This window comes from Balaenoptera ricei, chromosome 4 (genome assembly GCF_028023285.1).
Source record: "Balaenoptera ricei isolate mBalRic1 chromosome 4, mBalRic1.hap2, whole genome shotgun sequence".
Taxonomy (NCBI): Eukaryota; Metazoa; Chordata; class Mammalia; order Artiodactyla; family Balaenopteridae; genus Balaenoptera; species Balaenoptera ricei.
The window spans coordinates 126590172-126609307 of record NC_082642.1 but is presented as its reverse complement, the minus strand read 5'-3'; the positions used below and the strand labels follow the sequence as shown (position 1 = coordinate 126609307).

Genomic DNA, 19136 nt, shown 5'->3' with positions numbered 1-19136 from the left:
TGAAAAAAGTATTCAATCTGGAAAGCTCATATATCTCTGCAATGTACTAAAATTAATGATAGAATCCCTAAGCAAAACATTTCTGTCCCATGCTTGAAGAAGAATTTAAAAAACAATTGCAGAGTATATTGTACATAAAATTAAAATGTATATATTTAGCTTAAAGAATGATAAAACAGACACATTTGTACTTGCTACTCCCTTAAGAAAAAGAACCTACCATCCTGACGTGCCTGTCCTGAGCTTGTTGACCCTCAGAGTCATAGCTCTGTATCATAGGAGGAATGGCCCTTTCAGGTTACTTTACCCTAGTTCCCTTTCACTTGTGTTAGGTCAGTGCGAACCATGGCAGGAGATTGGAAGGCAGGAGGAAGGGAGAAGCCAGAGTATATCCTCCCTCCCACCCCCCCAATCTTGGGTAGCTTCCCTGGCAGTGACTGTATTCTCCATGGCTCTTGGTCAGGCCCAAGTGGTTCCATTCTGGGCTCTGGTAATACTACCTCTCCTTTTTTTCTCTTTGGCCCAGAGATGATAATGGTCCCTGCTTTTGCTAGTTCCTGGCCTACTTCACTCTCTCTTATTTGCTTTCTCAGCTCTTGCATTACCCATGTCAGTAATTTTTTTATTAAATTTTCTGTAATGCAAATACTTGAAGTGATGTCAGTTTTTAGTTTCTGATTAATGGACCTTAAAAGCCCTGGGTGAGGCTTCCCTGTTGGCGCAGTGGTTGAGAATCTGCCTGCCAATGCAGGGGACACGGGTTTGAGCCATGGTCTGGGAGGATCCCACATGCCGCGGAGCAACTGGGCCCGTGAGCCATAACTACTGAGCCTGCGCGTCTGGAGCCTGTGCTCCGCAAAAGAGAGGCCGCGACAGTGAGAGGCCCGCGCACCGCGATGAAGAGTGGCCCCCGCTCGCCGCAACTGGAGAAAGCCCTCGCACAGAAACGAAGACCCAACACAGCCATAAATAAATAAATAAATTAAAAAAAAAAAAAAGCCCTGTGTGTTCCTCCTTGATCATACCTCTCCCCAAACCCCAGTAGTAACCACTATTCTGATTTTTAATTTTGGCATTCTCTTGATTTTCTTTATTGGTTACCACTTATGTACCACTTATGTATCCTTAAACACTGTATTTTTTACTTTAGTCAGTTTTGCCCTTTATATAAATGGAATCACACAGTGTGTTCTCTTATATAACTTGCTTTTTTTTCAACAGTATGTTTTTGAGATTCATGAATATTATACGTGCAGAAGTTCATTAATTTTCCCTAAAGCATAGTATTCTACTGTATGAAATACCATAACTTATCCATTCTATGTGATGCACTTTTGTCTGTTTCCAGTTTTTACTCTTATGAACATGTTACTATGAACATTTTGATATGTGTTTCCTGGTACATATGTGCAAGAGTTTCTCTAGTACTTATGCCTACGAGTGGAACTGCAGGGCTGTAGACCACATAAATGTTCAGGTTCACATGATAATTCAAAACTGTTTCCCAAAGTGATTGTACCAATTTATAATCCCACCAGTGAAAAAGTGTCCCAGTCATTCCAAATCCTAGTGAGTACTTGGTTTTATTGAGTATCAAAGATTCAAATGAAGACAAAAATCTACATAACATATTGAGATAAGCTATTTTATATACCTTTTTACAGTGAGATATTCTTGTGTTGACACTTTTTGCCTGTTGTGTAAGAAAATATAGACATTTCTATAGTGTCTATATATGAAACTCTTATTTATTTATAGATAAGAAGATTCCCATAGATGATTACTTTTCATTTTATAAAGGTTAGGTATTTTGTTAAAGGTGGCTAGTTAGAGGATAAGTAGATGTAAATATGTGACTCTCTGAATCTCATGTTTGACTGAAGTCCCAAGATGAAGAGGGAGAAACAATGAGGGGAAAAGCATTTCAAAGTGAGGTTCTAGACCACTTACTCATAGCTTGCTGAGGAGATGCCCCAAACAGGCTTTATAACTTTTAGCCCAATACTCTCTTGAGGGAATCAAATGTTGAGATGGAAGAGATTAAGATAAATATTTCTTTGGAGAAATTTGTTGCATTCTGGTAGTGTTCTCACTGCCCATAGGAGAAGGGAATAAAGTCCTTTTCTCTCACCTTGCGCTGATGCTGAGAGACTTCAGTGGAATGTCTTGGAGAGCTCGACCTGGGTCGCCTGAATCTTTAGGCACAGAGGATGGTGCTAGGTCCATTCCTAAAAAATTGTAAAGGCAGAAGCTGTGGCTGGGTAGTTACTCTGATGGAATGCTGAAGAAATGTGCTACACCGAAAGTCACCTGCACTCCAAGTGTTTGAAAATTAGAGGATCTATGGACTGAAAGTGTGCTTGAGAGATAGCTTTTTGCTAGAAGGTTTGACTGGAAGGACTGTGGGACCTGGATAGAGAGCCCGAGCAGGGTGGATTGCTAGTGGTAGTGAGCAGCAATTAAGCAACGCAACAAAGAGAGTCATTGCCATGTCAGGTGAGCAACATTTGGATGTTCCCAGGGTGTGTGGATATGGAGTGGGTGGTGTTTGTCAATGGCTCTACAAAGGATGTCCACAAAAGAAAGATTCATCTTTGAACATACACCAAGACCAGAGAGCACCAATCCCAGATCTCCAAAGTACCAGTAAACAAGTAAAGTTAGACTTCCCTGCTCTTTTTCTGTCTCTCCTTCTTCCTCTTCCCAATTCTAACAGGAGCTGAGTGATGGATGGTGGGAAAAAGAAGAGGAGCACAAGATGGAGAAATAGAGAGAGTCAATCATGCTGTCTTACCGTGAGGTTCAACATGAAAAATGCCAGTGCTGAGCCAGAGGACAGCTTCAAATTTAAATAAATTTCTGAGTTTTGTTATTACATGTACTGAACAACTTAATTACCTGAATGAAAATGTTTTGTGAATAAGAGTGACAGGAGAACTTTTGAGAGTGATGAGAAAAACCATAGGGAAAAGAAGCAGTTTGAATATAAAGTTACCTCTTCTCTATCTGAAACTTCCACTAAAAGTTCAGTAAATATATATACATATATATGTGTATATATACATATATATGTCTTTTAAGGCATAAACCCACTGGGACAAAGGAAATTGGAGAGGAGGCAATTATAGCAGACCCAGCAGTAAAAGTTTTGGAGACTGGAAACCAGCAGGATGACTGGTAACAGGTAAAGCAGAACCAAGAAAACTGAATCCTCCTCAGTGGGAGGGCTGGCAGTCAATTCAATTTCATTAAAAGATTACTAAAAGGCTCAGGAGTTGGCTAGCATAGGGACCTGTAGAAGTGGAGGTGAAGATGGGTGAAGTAGAATCACTGAATTTCTGTTTAAAAACCATTAGAATATCTAGATTCCCTCCAGCTTGTTTCCTGCCTTTCCTCTGTTCCTCCATAGCCCTTATATTTCCTTTTATATTTCCAAATAATGTACTTTATATTCTCTTTTCTGACTTCTCCCTTTAGATAGTATCTTTTTACTTCCCTACATATTTTTCTATCCCTGGTAGTTTTACTATCATTTTGGATGATTGATATATCATGTTTACATTATTTTGACTATGTAAATGGTATTTACTGCTAAGCCATATAGGATACTTATTTTTCCTGAAAACATTTTTGTTTTTCATGGCATTAATAAAGGCCTTTCCTTTTAAAATTTGATTGTTTTTATATGCCTATATCCAGAAGAATAAAATGATGTTCAGTAAAATACACGATGTTCAGTAAAATAAGAACACCCATATTCACAGGACTAAGGCTTTGAGGAAAAACTGAATTTGATGATAGAGCAAGAGAGTTCAGAATTGGAATTACCAGGCAAGTCATATTGATTAAGGAAACTGGATGTCACTTCAGTTCAATTAATCTAATATACTGTATTCTCGGCTCTGTGTTAGGACCTTAGAACACAAACATACCCATTTTCAATATGGTCCATGCCTCACCTGTCACATTCTAGTGTTGTCAGAGGGAAAAATAATAAAAAAATATATCACAATGTATTTGAAGAAAGGTAGAGTGGTAGGGGTGATGGTAAATCCAGAAAAACTTCTCAGTGTCATGAGGCTTGATGATCCTTACGGGACAGGTAGGAATTAATTAGATGGAGATAAAGGAGAGTGAAGTTTCAGACAAAGAGTAAATATTTATAGAATTGCTAGGTATATATTTTAGAGGAAATATTTTTCAGTGCTATTGAGGATAAATACAGAGGGAGTTAGATTAGTGTGGAGTTAATGCAGTAGTCTAGGCAGAAAATGTTGAGGAATTAAACTAATACACTGCCCAGAAAGCAAGGAACTGACTTGAGAACTAGTACAACATTTGAATTAATAGGACAGTGTTACTACCTGGACATTGAGGGATGCAGTAGACTCTTGCGTAGCATAGATGCTTTTGTTTGGGGTTATAGATGGACAACCAAGCCATTCACTGAGATATCCACACAGGAAGAAGATAGATTTGGGTAGAAGACGATGACTTTTAGATCTACTGAGTGTATATTATTTGTGGAAGATATGTCTGAAGAGAATGATGGGGCAAGAAAACATTTTGAGTTGTAAATGATGTTTTAATTCCTTCTCTTGGAATTAGTTGGTCTTCCCCTACCCGAGGCAGTTAGAGTATTCCATCTGCACTGCCACAGGAGAAGAGATGATCAATATAAAGCAGATCAAAAGGATTAATTCTTGGGCTTGATTTCCATAACCCTAGGCCTTACCATAGAGAAAAGATTTAAAAAAAGAAAAACTCATCATGAAAAAAGATTAAAATATTTATTTTCTGCAAATTTCCTCCCCTCTCTAGACTAAAGATGAATTTTATGGGCTCCAGAAAGGGACCTCCTTTAATCAACTCCAGAGTCTGGAGATTTGGCAAATTACAGTGTTCCCTCACAACAAGCAAGGGCAAGAGCAATAGAAATCTTCTCCTTGTATGTCTAGGTAGACTTGCCAGAGAAGGCATCACAGATTTTCCCACAGCTCTGAGTGGTTTGGGATCAAGAGAGTATTTTCCATGTACCCTAGAATGGCTGGTACATGGCTGAAAGTGAGCTGAAATTATGTCAAGGGAGTGGAGGTTGCAGCACTGATTTTTGTGGATTGCTGAGCAAAGTAAAAACTAAGAGCAGAGACATCTCAGCAAATGACATTGTAGGTATGTAAACAGATTGTCTTCAAACGCTTCTGTGTCCCCAGAATTTAAAACAAGACAAGGGAGAAAGCAGATTACTCCTTTAACTGATTGAAATTAAGTTTTTATTATCAGGTGAAATGAATTCTCAAAATAGAAGTTCAATTATTGAAAAATAATTGAGTTCAATATTGAAAAATAAAGAAAATTCATTTATTGGATGTGGTGGCTTTGTAGACTAGAATTCATACCTGCTATATACAGTAGACAATTAGATATGCTCACCTGGGATGCAGTTGATAAAACTCATCTGGAGTTGTTGACTTGGAAGTCATCAATGTATCTGTGGTAGCTGAAAGCCTAGCAAGAATCAGATTACTTTGGTAATGTGGAGCAAGAGATAAAAAGGTTAATAGCAAAAATGTCTGAAAAACACGAAGATTCAAACAGGTGAAAGAAGATGGTCCCTTAAAGAATATCGAGGAAGCATTACTTGAGAAGTCTCCTTTTAAAGGAATAGCCTAGACCTGAAGGTCTGATGTTGCTGACCTTGCATTTCAGTTCAAAAGGGCTGCCACCGAATGTGTCTAGGTTTCATGAGGAATATTATATATTGCTAAAATAAAATGTCTTTCTTGCCTTTCATTGTTTACATAATTAAGCTAAATGACTCCTGCAGTTCTCTGTTTTATATTAACTTTGACTTCAGGTAGAAAGGGGAATTTGAACGTTGGTACACATGAACATTTCAATGAGTTTTTGTTTTTAAAAAAATCAGGGTTTACCACCCCACCCCCAACCCACCGCCAAAACAAGGAACAAACACACAAAAAATAGCCTTCAAATAATGTGCATTAGATTATAGGCAGCTATGGTTCATCATGCACAGCTGTATTAGAGAGTAGCCTAAAAAATTAGAACTTAGTATGTTGATAATTCTTGAGTCTTTGTTAAAGTTTCACTTGTCTTAAAGTAACCCATAGTAATAAATTTCCTCTGGTGTGCATGCTAGTATTCTTGAGTACTTTAGAGATATAGACCCTTATTTAGGATGAAGCTGAAGAGGCTGCCAACACTTCATGTGTCAGCCTTGGTAAAAACTGATGTTCATGTGTTTCTGTCAGTTGTCATGTGGGATGGATTTCAGTTGCCATTATGAATATAAAAAGCTCACTATCCCATTACTAATTCCCATGAGTTATTTAGTCCTGTCTTTCTTTTTCTAAAGGTTAAACTCTTATCTTTCTGCTAAAAAGTTAGATAATTAACATTCTCACTTACAAGGCTTCCATAACATCTGTAGATTATGCACCATTAATCAAGTTCCTCTGCAGGCATGATTGACTTTTGCAAAGAAACTTGGGGAATAAATCCTTTCTTTTTAGTAATAACTTTGTTGTTATTATGCTTAAAAAAGTCTCTTTCTGAGAAACTCAGTTTAGAGTAACAGTCTCTAGCTACTTAAAATGGGTATTATAAAACTATATAAGAGAAATAAGAGCAAATGACGTATTTTAGAATCTTTGAACTCTGACATTTCTTTGCATTAAAAACTTTAGAATTTATGATTTCCAAAGCATTGCATGTTTATAAAATCATTTGTATTGACATTTAACTTCTCCATTTTCAAATGATAGAAACAAAAATTAAGGATATATACTTTATTAGCATTTTAACTTGAATTTAGAATTCACTTATATGAAAAAGACACATATAAAAAATCAGATTTTTAACATTCTAGAATTTCTGTGCCTGAATTATTTTGTCAAGAACACCTGCACAAGGCAAGTGCTGGACATTTATAGAAAATATGTCCTAGAAATGATTTGTTCATGGAAAAAAATCTGTTTTATATCTGTGATGTTTCCTTGACATTTTCCTTCTGCTACATATTTCTTATAATGCCTCCTTGATCTGTCTGAGGAGATAGATTGTGGAAACTTTTTGGAAGCTGTAGAGATCTATTAAACATAGAAATAAAATCTCTTCTTTTCCATCATAAGACCTTATTTTCATTCACTTCCTTTTGTTCCCTTCTCCTTTCTTTTTCCTTTCCCTGAGTGGTAGAAAATACCAAAGCACTTAAAAAAAGCAAATATTAACATAAGATTCTTTTTTTTGGTTGGACAACAAAAAACACACATGAATTGGGTCAATAAAACTAAATATCAGTGTTCAATGCCAAGTATATTAATAAAATATCTTGGCCTAAATGGCTCTTTTTCTAAATTTTGAATATAAGAATGACTTTCACAAAAAAAAAGATCGACAACCTTGACATAGAGGCATATAGTTTTTTAATCTCAGTAGTAGTCACAGAGATAGTTTTTTAGGCAGAGGATCCAGAGTGTTGGAAGAGAGGAGCCATAATAAAAAGAAAACAGGGTAGTGCCAATAGATTTGGATTAGGTGTTCTGATACATTATAGAGTCTAGGTATCTTCTAAAAATCTTCAATTAATCAAGATCTTTGTATAAGACTAAGGTCTTGAAAAGGTGATACATATAATAATTAGTCATCAAGTAACTTGTCTCTATTTATAAAAAAAAATTGCTTATGAAAATCATTACATTTAGTGTTCACTTAAAGTTTAACCATTTAAACATCTTCATAAATTAGTTTGTATTAACCTCTATTTCTTCTTCTCTTTCTGGTGACCTTCTATTCATCTGTAAAGAGGCAAAGAAAATGTCTTCTCTTGAAGGTCTTGGAACCCCTTTATTCAGAAACAATCCTTTTCATTGCTATGAACCTATGTAATTTGGAGCATAGCTTAAACACTTTGCATCTTACTTTCTTTGTTTATGTGTTTTGTTTCTCTATGTTAAATGTGGTATAGGCAAAGGCAAGGGCTATATTTCAGCCATCATATTGCCTGAACTGAGCTCAGTGCCTGACATGAGCAGTCATACTTTAAAAACATATGTAAAAGTATAGAAATTTATATTCTTAGCGTTAGAAAAAAGAAGAGGCACAGTTAATATCTTGAGATTAGGAAATGCTAAACATAATGATGTCAGAGCAATTATTGAGGCTATCAAGTACCAATTTGTACCCAGATCTAATGACTGAGCACCTTTAAAGGTGCGTTGTATCAAGAGTTCAGCAGATATAGACACAAGTAATTCTACTTACATGTTGTTCTCATAACTTTGAATTTTAAATGTATATGTTCCTTTTATTCTTAAGTAAATTGAGAGCAAAGTTGACCAAAGAGATGGAAATTGTACTTCTATGGAGACTTTTAGTGTAAGCACACACAACTTCTTAGTTCTAGTCTCTCTCTCTCACTATGTATATATTCTTGTTTGGACAAGAATTTTTTCTGGCATATCTTTTCACTACTATATCCCCAATAATTAGAACGATGGCTGACACACTGATTATTGAGTAGGAACTCAGTAAATATTTGTGGATGGCTACACATTTCTGTATTACCAAGGTAGATCATACATGGAAACAGAAGACATGGTCCTTGTTTAGCAGCTGGTGATACCTAGGTGACTAGATCACTTCTAATACACATTAGTCACTTTCACTAAACACCGTTTCTGCTAAAATTAGAAATATCTTCATTCTGTTCTCAGTCTAGTATTTAATAAAGGTAAACTAATCACAAAACCCTGTGAGTAAAGCTGTGTTGGTCTCTATCCCCAAAGTCCAGAGGCCAAATTGATATGAACATTGGCCTATTTCCTCTAATAAATCAGTTTGAACATTGTAATATAATAAAACATATTTTCTAAAAGATGTAATTATAAATATTGTCAACAAATAAGAAATAAAGTGTTTAATGAAGTGCCTGTAGAGCTTCCATGACGAAAAGAATGCTTAGCTTTAAGAGCAATATACAAGATTTATGGATCTCCAATAATCTTAACATTTTAGAGTTGAAAATTTTAGAGTTTTATTTGTTCGAAAACTGTCTCTCCTACATGGAGGGCAAGCGGAGATCAAAGGAAAAAGTCAGACTATTCCAGATTGGTAGGTGGCAGTTTTAATAAGCAGGGAATCCTACAAGACTTGTTTTTGGGGGCCGCAAGATAAGATGATTTCTGCACCCACCCACCAGAATCTTAAGAGTTTATGTAAAGCCTTAACTGAGTGTAGTCACATACACAGTCAAGATGGTCTCAACAACACCTTACTGTCTCAAGGCTATGTCCTTGGAATAGTTCCCACTGTGGGAATGGTAGGTAGAGTGTACATTCCAAGGACAGGGGACGAGGTAAAGAAACTCTTATTGCCTGAGTTCAGCTCATGGGTCAACCAGTGGTCACATCCTCTTGATTACTTCCTCCAAGTTTAGGAAGTCATTATATCTGGGACCTTACATTTTTAAATGAAGGAGTGAGATGTAGAGCCTTTAGGACTAAGCAAGGACATATAGGACAGTTCGTCCTTAGAAGAGAATCCATGACTCCTGGTTCCCCATTTAATGCCTGTTTCAGTACACCACTATTGTTCAATATACCACATAATTTAATGAAATCCACATCTATTCAAATGTTAAACTAATTTAACTATTATTACAAGGTAGAATGAAATGTCTTTAGTAACAGTCATCCATGCAAATCAGAGCAGGAAGGCAATGTTTTTCTTAATTGATAGAAAACCACATCCTCTGTATAATTCATATGTTATGAAGAGCTCCATCATGTGAAAATTTTGAGAACTTCAGTGTAGATAATCCCAGATTTCATGAGCCCTTGGCATTATGATAGGCCAAGGTTTTCCTTGAGTTGCCCCAATTTCTCTGGCTCTTCAATTGAACTTTTGTTTGTCCATTAAACAAAAATAATAATAATGGTAATCTGTTTCAAAATCTGTTTCTAAAAGCTATTTTGTACCACCTTTCACTGACTGGAAGACTATGTTTGGGAGACTGATGTGAACTGTTATCTTTGGATGTTGTAGATAATTCTTTAAAGTACTCAGTGTTTGAAAAATGGTATGTGAATCAATAAATAATTAAAATAATGATGATGATGATGACAGAGGAAATTTTGGGGGGAAATTATTTCAAACTGAATCATTGAATTAGTCTTGCAACATTTCAAGGCATCAACCAGAAAGGCAAACAATGGAACATATACAAATTAATATCTTGGTCAGGTGGAGAAGTTTAAAAAATCCTTTAATAGAACTGAAAGTGTAGCTATTGATTTCTTAGGAGATAGGATTGTTAAAGGCTGAATTGCTTCTATGATTAAATCACAAGCTTCAGCTCTGGCATCAGTGTTCCCTTCAGTCAAAATCACAAAGGATATCTGCAGATCCCTAGAGCTGTTTCTCTGAGTAAACTAGTAAAACATAAATATTTCCCTGAGGGGTTTTGATCCAGTGCTAGATTAGCTGCTTGAAGTTGATCATTTCAGTTTTTCTTAGAGAGATCTATAGAAGCTAGTTACCTACTTGACTTGCCCTTCTGTATCTGAGAATTAAAATGGATAACAGTTGAAACCTCTGCTTTTACTTAGTGCACTGCAGGGCAAGATGGAAATGCAGGTTCCTAATGTTCAGCCTTTTATGTTTCTAGCTTCTGGGTTAGATATTATTGCTTTTGGTGCTTGAAAATATTATATTCTAGAAAGGGAAGTTAGGTATTTGAGTTCAGAATTCATCACCAACCACCCTTTAATCTCATGAGTAAAATAAACCACCATTAAAAAAATAATCTTATGAAACAAATTATACTTACACCTAATCTAAAACCCCAACGCAGGTTGCAATAATAAAATGATTGAGTGGGACGAGTGGGGTGGAAGAGCAGGTAATATTTTAATTAAATAAGTTTATTGGATGATCTAAACTTGGTTATTTACAAACCCAATCATTGCCTTATTTTCTCCAATCATTGACTTCAACCATCTTTCATTGATTATCCTTTTTCTGACCCATAATAACATCTTGGGAGATCCCAAGGTTTTCCCATCATTTTCTGTTATTAAAAAGTGCATTGTAGTTTTGTCCAATTTAAAACTTGAATTTCATCATTGTCTCTCTTCCCAGTGCTGGCCAAGGAGCATTGCATTTCTAGGGCTTCACCCCTTCGCCCTTCAGGCTGAATCTGATTACCCCATTGATAGTGGTGGGAGGAGGTGTTGCAGAAACAGGCAATAATCTTTTAAACTCACTGGTAAGTGTCCCTGCTCTGAATATTTATGTACATAACAATGGCCAGATGTGGATGCCCTCCATCTGGCAGGCATCAAATGCTGCTCTTCCAGACACAAGTGTGATTCTTTGGGACCCCTGAGATGTTCCTTTCCATCTCACAATCCCAGAGGTGGGAGATTCACTGGCTCTAATTCCTTTATTCACCTTTCCTTTATTCTCTCTACCTTCAAAAGTTCCAACCTTTTTCTCAGTCTCTCTGCTCTTTGTGGTCAGCCCTTACTGGTTGGGGACCAGGGAGATGACTCAAACCTGGGTACCTTCTCTAATGTCTACTTGACTCATAGAAATCTGCTACATTCTCACCACCCCAAACCATGAAAATTCAGGCTGCTCCATTGTTCCTGTCTCTTCACATTGTCTTTTCTAGGCAGTTCTCTTTTCTGCCAGCTCATGTAAACCCCAGAAGATTAGTGAGCTCATGGCATCGACTGACTTTCATCCAAGAAATGTAATGCCAATCTCCTCTCCTGGAAAATTACTCCTTACTTGGCTGTTGGGTAGGGTGAACATATATTTCATTGTCCAAACCAGGTCACTTTTGAGAATACAAGAGGTTAGAGTCATGAACCAGGACTTTCCTAGGCAATTCTAGAGATGTATTACCCTATTAATGGGAGAGTAGAGAGTATTCTGTCGGTAGGGCTCCCCCTTGTGAGTAGAGTAAGCCACAGTGCTCTCTCCCTAGGACAAAGTCTCAAGACTAAAGCGACTCTCCTCCCTTTCTCCCACTAGCATTTGGTTTATTTTGGGGGAAGGGATAGGGCAGTGGAAGTTATTGGCGTGGGTAACAAAGTAGGTTTGGCTACAGTCAAGGTGTCTGGCCCCAGGTATTTGTGCTTCAGTTTAGAATATTAGGTATTTGATGCCCTTTTGTTCTTAGCTTTCAATGCTTCCTATCAGTTATAGGGCAAGAGGAAAACAAGCTGTTCAACTTCAACTTAAATATAGAAATTTAATTGTAAAAATCAGATATTTAAGGAATCATGGTTTTCATATAGGATTAAAGTAACTCATATAACTTATTTTCAACTATGTGGTAAAGGGTGTGGTTTTCCAGAAAAAAAATAAAAACACGCTAACACTCCAAAGACTATTGCCTTCTTAATAATTTTCATTCTACAAATATGTCATCTATCTCCTGTATCACTGATCTCTCCCTCTTTACAGGGCAATTCTCCTCAACCTACATGTATGCTATAATACTTTATCTTTCACTTTACCAAAAACTCAGTCTGTTTTGATTCTACCTTCTGTGCTTGTGACTATGTAATTTCTCTGTTCCGTTTCATTTCATAATTTCTCAAAATAAATATTTATATATGTTTTCAAACTTACTTTTCAATTTTTGTCTCAACTTTCCAAGCTTTCCTCCCTCTTCTATCCTCAATTGCTTTTGTCATAGTTACCAGTGGCTAAATCCAGTGTTCACTTCAATTCCTCATCATGACCTCAGCAGAATTCCATAATGTGGCCTTCCCTTCTCAGTACATTCCTCCATTTGTGGTCTGAGACATAAACACTGGTGGTTTTCTTTTTACTTCAACTGTGACCCATTTCAAACTTCTTTGGGAACTTTCCCTTTTCCAAATGTTCAATCTACAGAGTAAGGCAGGGCTCATTCCTGAGCTCTCTGCTTTCCTTTCATATACTGTTTTATTAGGTGATCCAGTCCTGTAACTTAAGATATAATCTATATATAGGTGATTTTCAAATATATGTTTCTAGCCATGATCCCTCCAGACTTGTACAGCCAATGGTCTTGTCAATTTCTCCACTCTTAACCATCTTAAACATTTTATTTAAGACAGAGTTCTTGATCAATTTCCACTTCACTCTATATTCCTCAGATCAAGTAAATGAAATCACAAGCATCCAAGCAAAAATCTTAAGAGTTAATCTTGATTCTTCTCCTCCAATATCCTGTCTAATCCGTCAGCATAGTCCTATAACTTTTATTGCAAAGTTTATAATAAACCTGTCCACATAACTGCTATCTTGAATGCTAGCATCATAGTCCAGATACTACAGGCTATCTTCAGATGGGTTATATCCTGATATTGCTAATCATATTAATAGGATCAGAGTCATTTTCAGAAGTAAAAAGTTCTAAGCAATTCATTTTCTCTGATATCACAATATGGATAATTTGAGGCTCTTTAGGATGACTTTTATTTTAACTTCTTATTTTCCACAAATTTCTAAAACATATTTCTTCTTTACTCTGGGGAAGGAAGAAAACAAAGCCTGTATGCAAAATTCCCAAACTCCCCAGATCCAGGTTTGAGACTTGAAATCCTTTAAAAATAGTTTACTCTCATTTATGCTTCATTATATTAGTCATACTTTATCTTATTTATACTATTAAAAGTCTCTTGGAGGCTAAGGATATAATGTGCTTACTTAGTACTTTTATTAAAATAATTATACATTTTTACTTTCACTCTGACTGAAATGGAGAGGCGTGGGTTAGGGGACAAGGCTTCTAAAACACAATATGTACAAGATGTGAGCCAAAGGTGAATATGTATAATGGACATTGTTGTTCTTCCCCCATATCCATTCTTCTGTCTCTGGGTAATTCCCCATATAACTTCTGAGAAGCCTAAGTGTTTTGGAGGAAATTGGCTTTATCTCTGGATCTGGGGTTAGGTCATATGGCTCAAACCTAAGCCCATTAGAATAAACCCATCCCTTAGCCATAGATTCATGAGTGGGTATGTGATTCAATTTGAGCTAAAAAGACATGAGAAAAGATTTTTGAGAGACTTCTGGGACACGAACTATGTCTTCTGAGAGAACTTCCAAAAGTAACTCTGTTTCTATGGGCTTAGATTAGGAAGCAGGTAGTCCTGAGAGTTGATGGTGTCTATCTTTTGTTGGGTAAGTCAGCCTCAGGGTGAAACAGAAATTTATAGAGGCAAATCCTTTATACAGAAAGATCATCCTGCTGTGGAATTAAGTCGCTTCTGAGGCCTCCCCATACTTTTGGACCTTCTGAGCAGGAAAACCAATGGATCTCATTTTATTGTTTAAGCCAGTTTCAGCTGTGTTTCCTGTTGGTTCCATTTGAATACCTCCTAAGAAGCACAGTGATTTAGAAGAAAGAGTAGATAGCTCTGCTTCTTTTAGTGTTTTTAAAAACCTGAGAAATGAACATTTTTGCTCTTAAAAGAAGCAAAAGCAGAAAAGAAGTGGAGAAACCTGATAATTTTATAACCCCTTTTGAGTTGGAATGTTTTCACCTTAGCCTCAATATTGTGTGAAAAATAAGCATCAGGAAATCTGTGTTCATATGTTAGTACACACATCATTATACAACATAGTAACTGTTTTCCCCTTAGTTGTTGAGATATCTTACTTTTGGATTTGTTTCACCATTGAATGGGCAATCCAGAAAACTGATCACAAGGTGAAAACAAACCATAATCAAAAGAAAGCAATTACCAATGAAACAAGAGATTTTAAACTGAAGTCAAAAGGATATTTTCATTTTAACAATACGATAAAAAGAATGAGATTACTGAAAGCACAGGGTAATCAACTTCCCCACTCACTTGGCTTGTTTTAGGGGTGAGATGTCTCCAGATCCATTAAAAGTAAACATTACCACTGCTTTCCTCACCTCAACACTCCTTATCCTCCAATCTGTTTGAACTTTATATCCTTTTGGGCAAAAAACCTAAATCATATTAATACTCATTTTCTCCATGATAGTATACATTTTAATCTTTGAGCCATTCAGAATTCAAAAAATTATTTCAATAAGAAAATTGATTCTTGCAATCAAATATTTGGGTTTTCAAAACTATTAACCTTATTTTGATTTTAAGAACCCATTCTGACAGTCAAAAATCTAAGATTCCACACTTTGTCTTCCCAGTCTGACTCTCCTCTAAGTTAATAAATCTCAGCCTCAAGGTCCAATTTTAACTATGGAAGACCCACAGTAAAAGGCATTACTGGGAATAAAAATCCCCCAAAACAAACAAACAAAAAACTTTGGGTTGGGCTTCCCTGGTGGTGCAGTGGTTGAGAATCTGTCTGCCAATGCAGGGGACACGGGTTCGAGCCCTGGTCTGGGAAGATCCCACATGCCACGGAGCAACTGGGCCCGTGAGCCACAATTACTGAGCCTGCGCGTCTGGAGCCTGTGCTCCGCAACAAGAGAGGCCGCGATGGTGAGAGGCCCGCGCACCGCGATGAAGAGTGGTCCCCACTTGCCGCAACTAGAGATAGCCCTCGCACAGAAACAAAGACTCAACACAGTCATAAATAAATAAATAAATAAATAAAAGAACGTGAATTTCTAAAAAAAAAAAAAAAAAACTTTGGGTTGCTATTTCAAAATGTTATCCTACTGTGAATATTAAATTTACATAAACCAGAGGTTTCATGTGCCTTCCCTTTCCTTCTCAGTGGGTGCTTCTCTTAATTTGCTAGGTATTTAGAAGTTTAAGTTTAAATGTCTCTTCATATGTCCTCTGCAAATTGCTTCTCTGTGGTTATGGGTCTTTCCAATGCTCTTTGGGGCTGCTTGTTGGTGTTGTTGATTATCATAGTACTTGCAAACCATAGTTCTCTTAGTAGACTAATGTCTCTTCTTTGATAAGGTCTTGGAGTGAATGGAAGGAGCACATCTCTCTTTTTTGCACTCTGTCATTCAGTCTCCAAAAGGCTTATACAGCAAACTGCAGGTATACGCAGTCAGGGAAGTGTCATAAGGAAATTACAACATAGGAGAGAAAAAAATTAAAGTTCTAGCCAGTTGGGACTACCCTTTGAACCTGCTATTCAAGTTCAAATATTGATACATCTTTTACACATACATCTTAATTTGGAGGGGCACTGCCATGGTTACTCCCTCCTTTCCTGACCTCAGGTTTGTTGTTTATGTTCTTTATCTACCCTTTAAATTTCTCTGTTGACCTCATCTCCCTCTTGAAAAGGCTAACTTCCTCTACAGGTTGAGCTGTTACCCATTATATCCTTTCTGAGTCCTACAGTCTCGACAGGGCTTCCAGATTTGGCTAGGTGGGCATGTATGTTTGCAACTACCTAGTCTCCCAGGCCCCAGTCCCATGAAAGAGGGTTAAAGTGAATCACAATTTTATGTTCTTTTCCCCCATTCACACTGGTGTTCTCACTGTTAGAGGACCTGTTAAGAAAACTCATCTTAGAAGCACAAGCTTTTTTTTCCCCCTTAAATATAGCATAATATAAACCTCTATTGAGGAAAGAATATTTCTTCTATTAGCCATGCTGTTGCTGCCAGTGGGTCTGCAGTATTGTACAATGGAGCACTTGGAGTCTGGCATTGGCACAAAGAAACACAGTAGCTTTTAATGGTTGCTTTCTCTGTTGGATGGGGAATAGCATGAGTCTTGAATTAATTCCTGGGATTCATATTTTCCTCTGACATGCAGGGTGGGGTTGCAGATTTCTGTCACCACATCTACTTGGGGGTTCCTTTAAAGTCAAGCCAAAAGTTCATTAAATTTAAAAAATTTCCTTGATTTTGTTTCAACTTAAAAAGGTTTTTGACCTTAGGCATGTTATATATTAATAACACCAAGCTTGGTTTTATAATTTAGCAAATGGCAATTATACAAGTTGTAGTTCTTCAGATATTGGGAAACTTTTAGCATATCACATTTTGTTTGTACCTCTAACATAATCTTTACCACATTCTGCCTTGTATTGTAATCACATAATTAGTCATGTATTAAGGATCTTCTTTAACAAGGCAATATTCTGCTAGGCACTGTGGGGGAATAGAAACATACGCATACACATGAATTTTTCTCTCTTCCACTAGGTGGTGATATCCTTGAAAGAAGGGCCTTATTAATTATTATACCTCCTATAACATGTAGCAGTGCTTTGTTCAAAGTAATTTAGAGATTAGCCACAAGAACAGAGGATGAGAAAACTATTTTCACAAAATTTGCAAGGCTATTACCGAAGTATATATAATACACTGACCTTTCTCTCAAAATGATCAGAGAATAGTTCAGATCTTTGACTCCTATGGTCTAATCATAGACCTCGACATTTTAACCAGGAATAGAGATTAGTGTGGCTTTTTCATCATGGCTTGTTCATTGTAATCAAGTTGCTGGGTCATTATTTCTGATCAATCAGAATTATCGCCTCCCATGACCTACAGGTGAAGGTTATTTTCTTTAAAAGAAGTGCTTATAATTTTTTAGTGTGTTTTGTCCCTTTTTCTTTGTCTGGTATGATATTTTTCAGACTGTGGGTGCTTAACAAATGTTAAATGATAATTCTTTATTGACCTGAGTGGGTTTGGGGTATGTTCAAAATTTTCAAGGAAGCATTTTAAATGTTTTGTGATCTTTAGGATTTTAAAATAGAATTATGATGACCTTTCCAAAGCAAGAAAGCAGAAACTTGCTCCAATCTGAAGGCCAAGCAGTTAAAACTGATATGATTGGTCTCTTTTGGCTCATTAATTGCATCTAAGTGGGTACAGAGAACTGAAGCTTTTGTTAAATAATTGACACACTGTTAATTCCAATTTGTAATATGATTTGGGCATGGTATAATAATAAAGCACAAAATGGTCTCCATGGCATAAAGTGGAGGGGAGAGTCAGATAAATGCTGCCTAGAGACCAAACTAGGTAACTCAGGTTCTCTCCATATCCTCTGTGTGGGTGTTGATGCCAATTATGATGCTTATAAGCTTATGGTGGCTTTATCACTGCCAAGACCACAGGAAAATGGCCTTATAAGTAGCCGTGTACCACTTGTATTTCCAATTGCTGCTGGAAAAAGTTACAAAAAATGTAGCTATTTGACAGTTCTGGAGGTCAGAAGTCAAAAATGAGTCTTAATGGGCTAAAATCAAAGTATCAGTGGAGTCTCGAAGGAAGAGACCATTTCCTTGCTTTTTTTTTCCAGTTTCTTGAGGCCGGTACATTCTTTGACTCATGATCCCATTCTTCTATCTTCAAAGCCAGTGGTGTAGCATCTTTGAATCTTTCTCCTGCTTTGACATTCCTGTTTCCCTCTTGCAAGGACTCTTATGATTACATTGGGCCCACCTGGATAATCCAGGATAGTCTTCCCATGTCAAGGGCCTCAACTTACACCTGCAAAGGCAAAATTCGTTTTGGCATACAAGGTAATAATTCACAGGTTTCGAGGATTAGGATGTGGACATCTTTGGGGGGACCATTATTTTGCCTACCACATGCTAAAAGTAAAATTTTAAAGCATAATTTTATATTTTGATGATATTTTCAAGGTATAAGAAAAGAATATTGTTTCTATATCAAAACAATAAAATTAAAAAAATTTTATTCATGTTAGTGCTAGGTATTTACTGAAGATTTTCTTATCTTCTATTACATTACCTAGATAATGAACTTATAATGCCTACCTCATAAGATTCTTAGGAAAGCCTTATGTTGCTTTTTGTATCAACACCTAGTGTGGTCATTTCTTGACTTCAAATTCATTAACTACCTACTCAGGGAGGGTTGAAGCTTTAACTGTTAATTCTCAGTCAGTACACTCTTTGATAAGTACTTGGGCTGGTCATTAAATGCAACTCAAGATAGCATTTGGAATGTCCTTGATGTGGCCCCCAGAAGAAGGACGCACAGATATTCTACTGTGTGCTAACTCTATCTCCTAGAATAAGACAGACAAGGGAAAAATAATATTCCATTTGGCTAATTCCACTACTTACTGGAAAGTTCAGGCTTCAAAGGTTTCATCAGAAAGAATTGCAAAGCTAAGTGCTTAATATCAGAGAGTATTAGGTCTATGATCTCACTGGTT

The 19136-nt window shown here is 36.7% G+C and overlaps 1 long non-coding RNA gene across 5 annotated transcripts in view; it reads left to right on the top strand.

The window, feature by feature from the left end:
• Positions 1-19136, top strand: part of LOC132365498 (uncharacterized) — a 231018-nt gene that overhangs the window by 127942 nt on the left and 83940 nt on the right. The window contains exon 5 of one of the 5 annotated variants that reach the window (XR_009503113.1): positions 2717-2788. The exons of the other annotated variants lie outside the window; for them this stretch is intronic. This is a non-coding gene — a long non-coding RNA (uncharacterized LOC132365498). Of the gene's footprint in view, positions 1-2716; positions 2789-19136 lie in introns of those variants that run through there. 5 annotated transcript variants of the gene reach the window in all.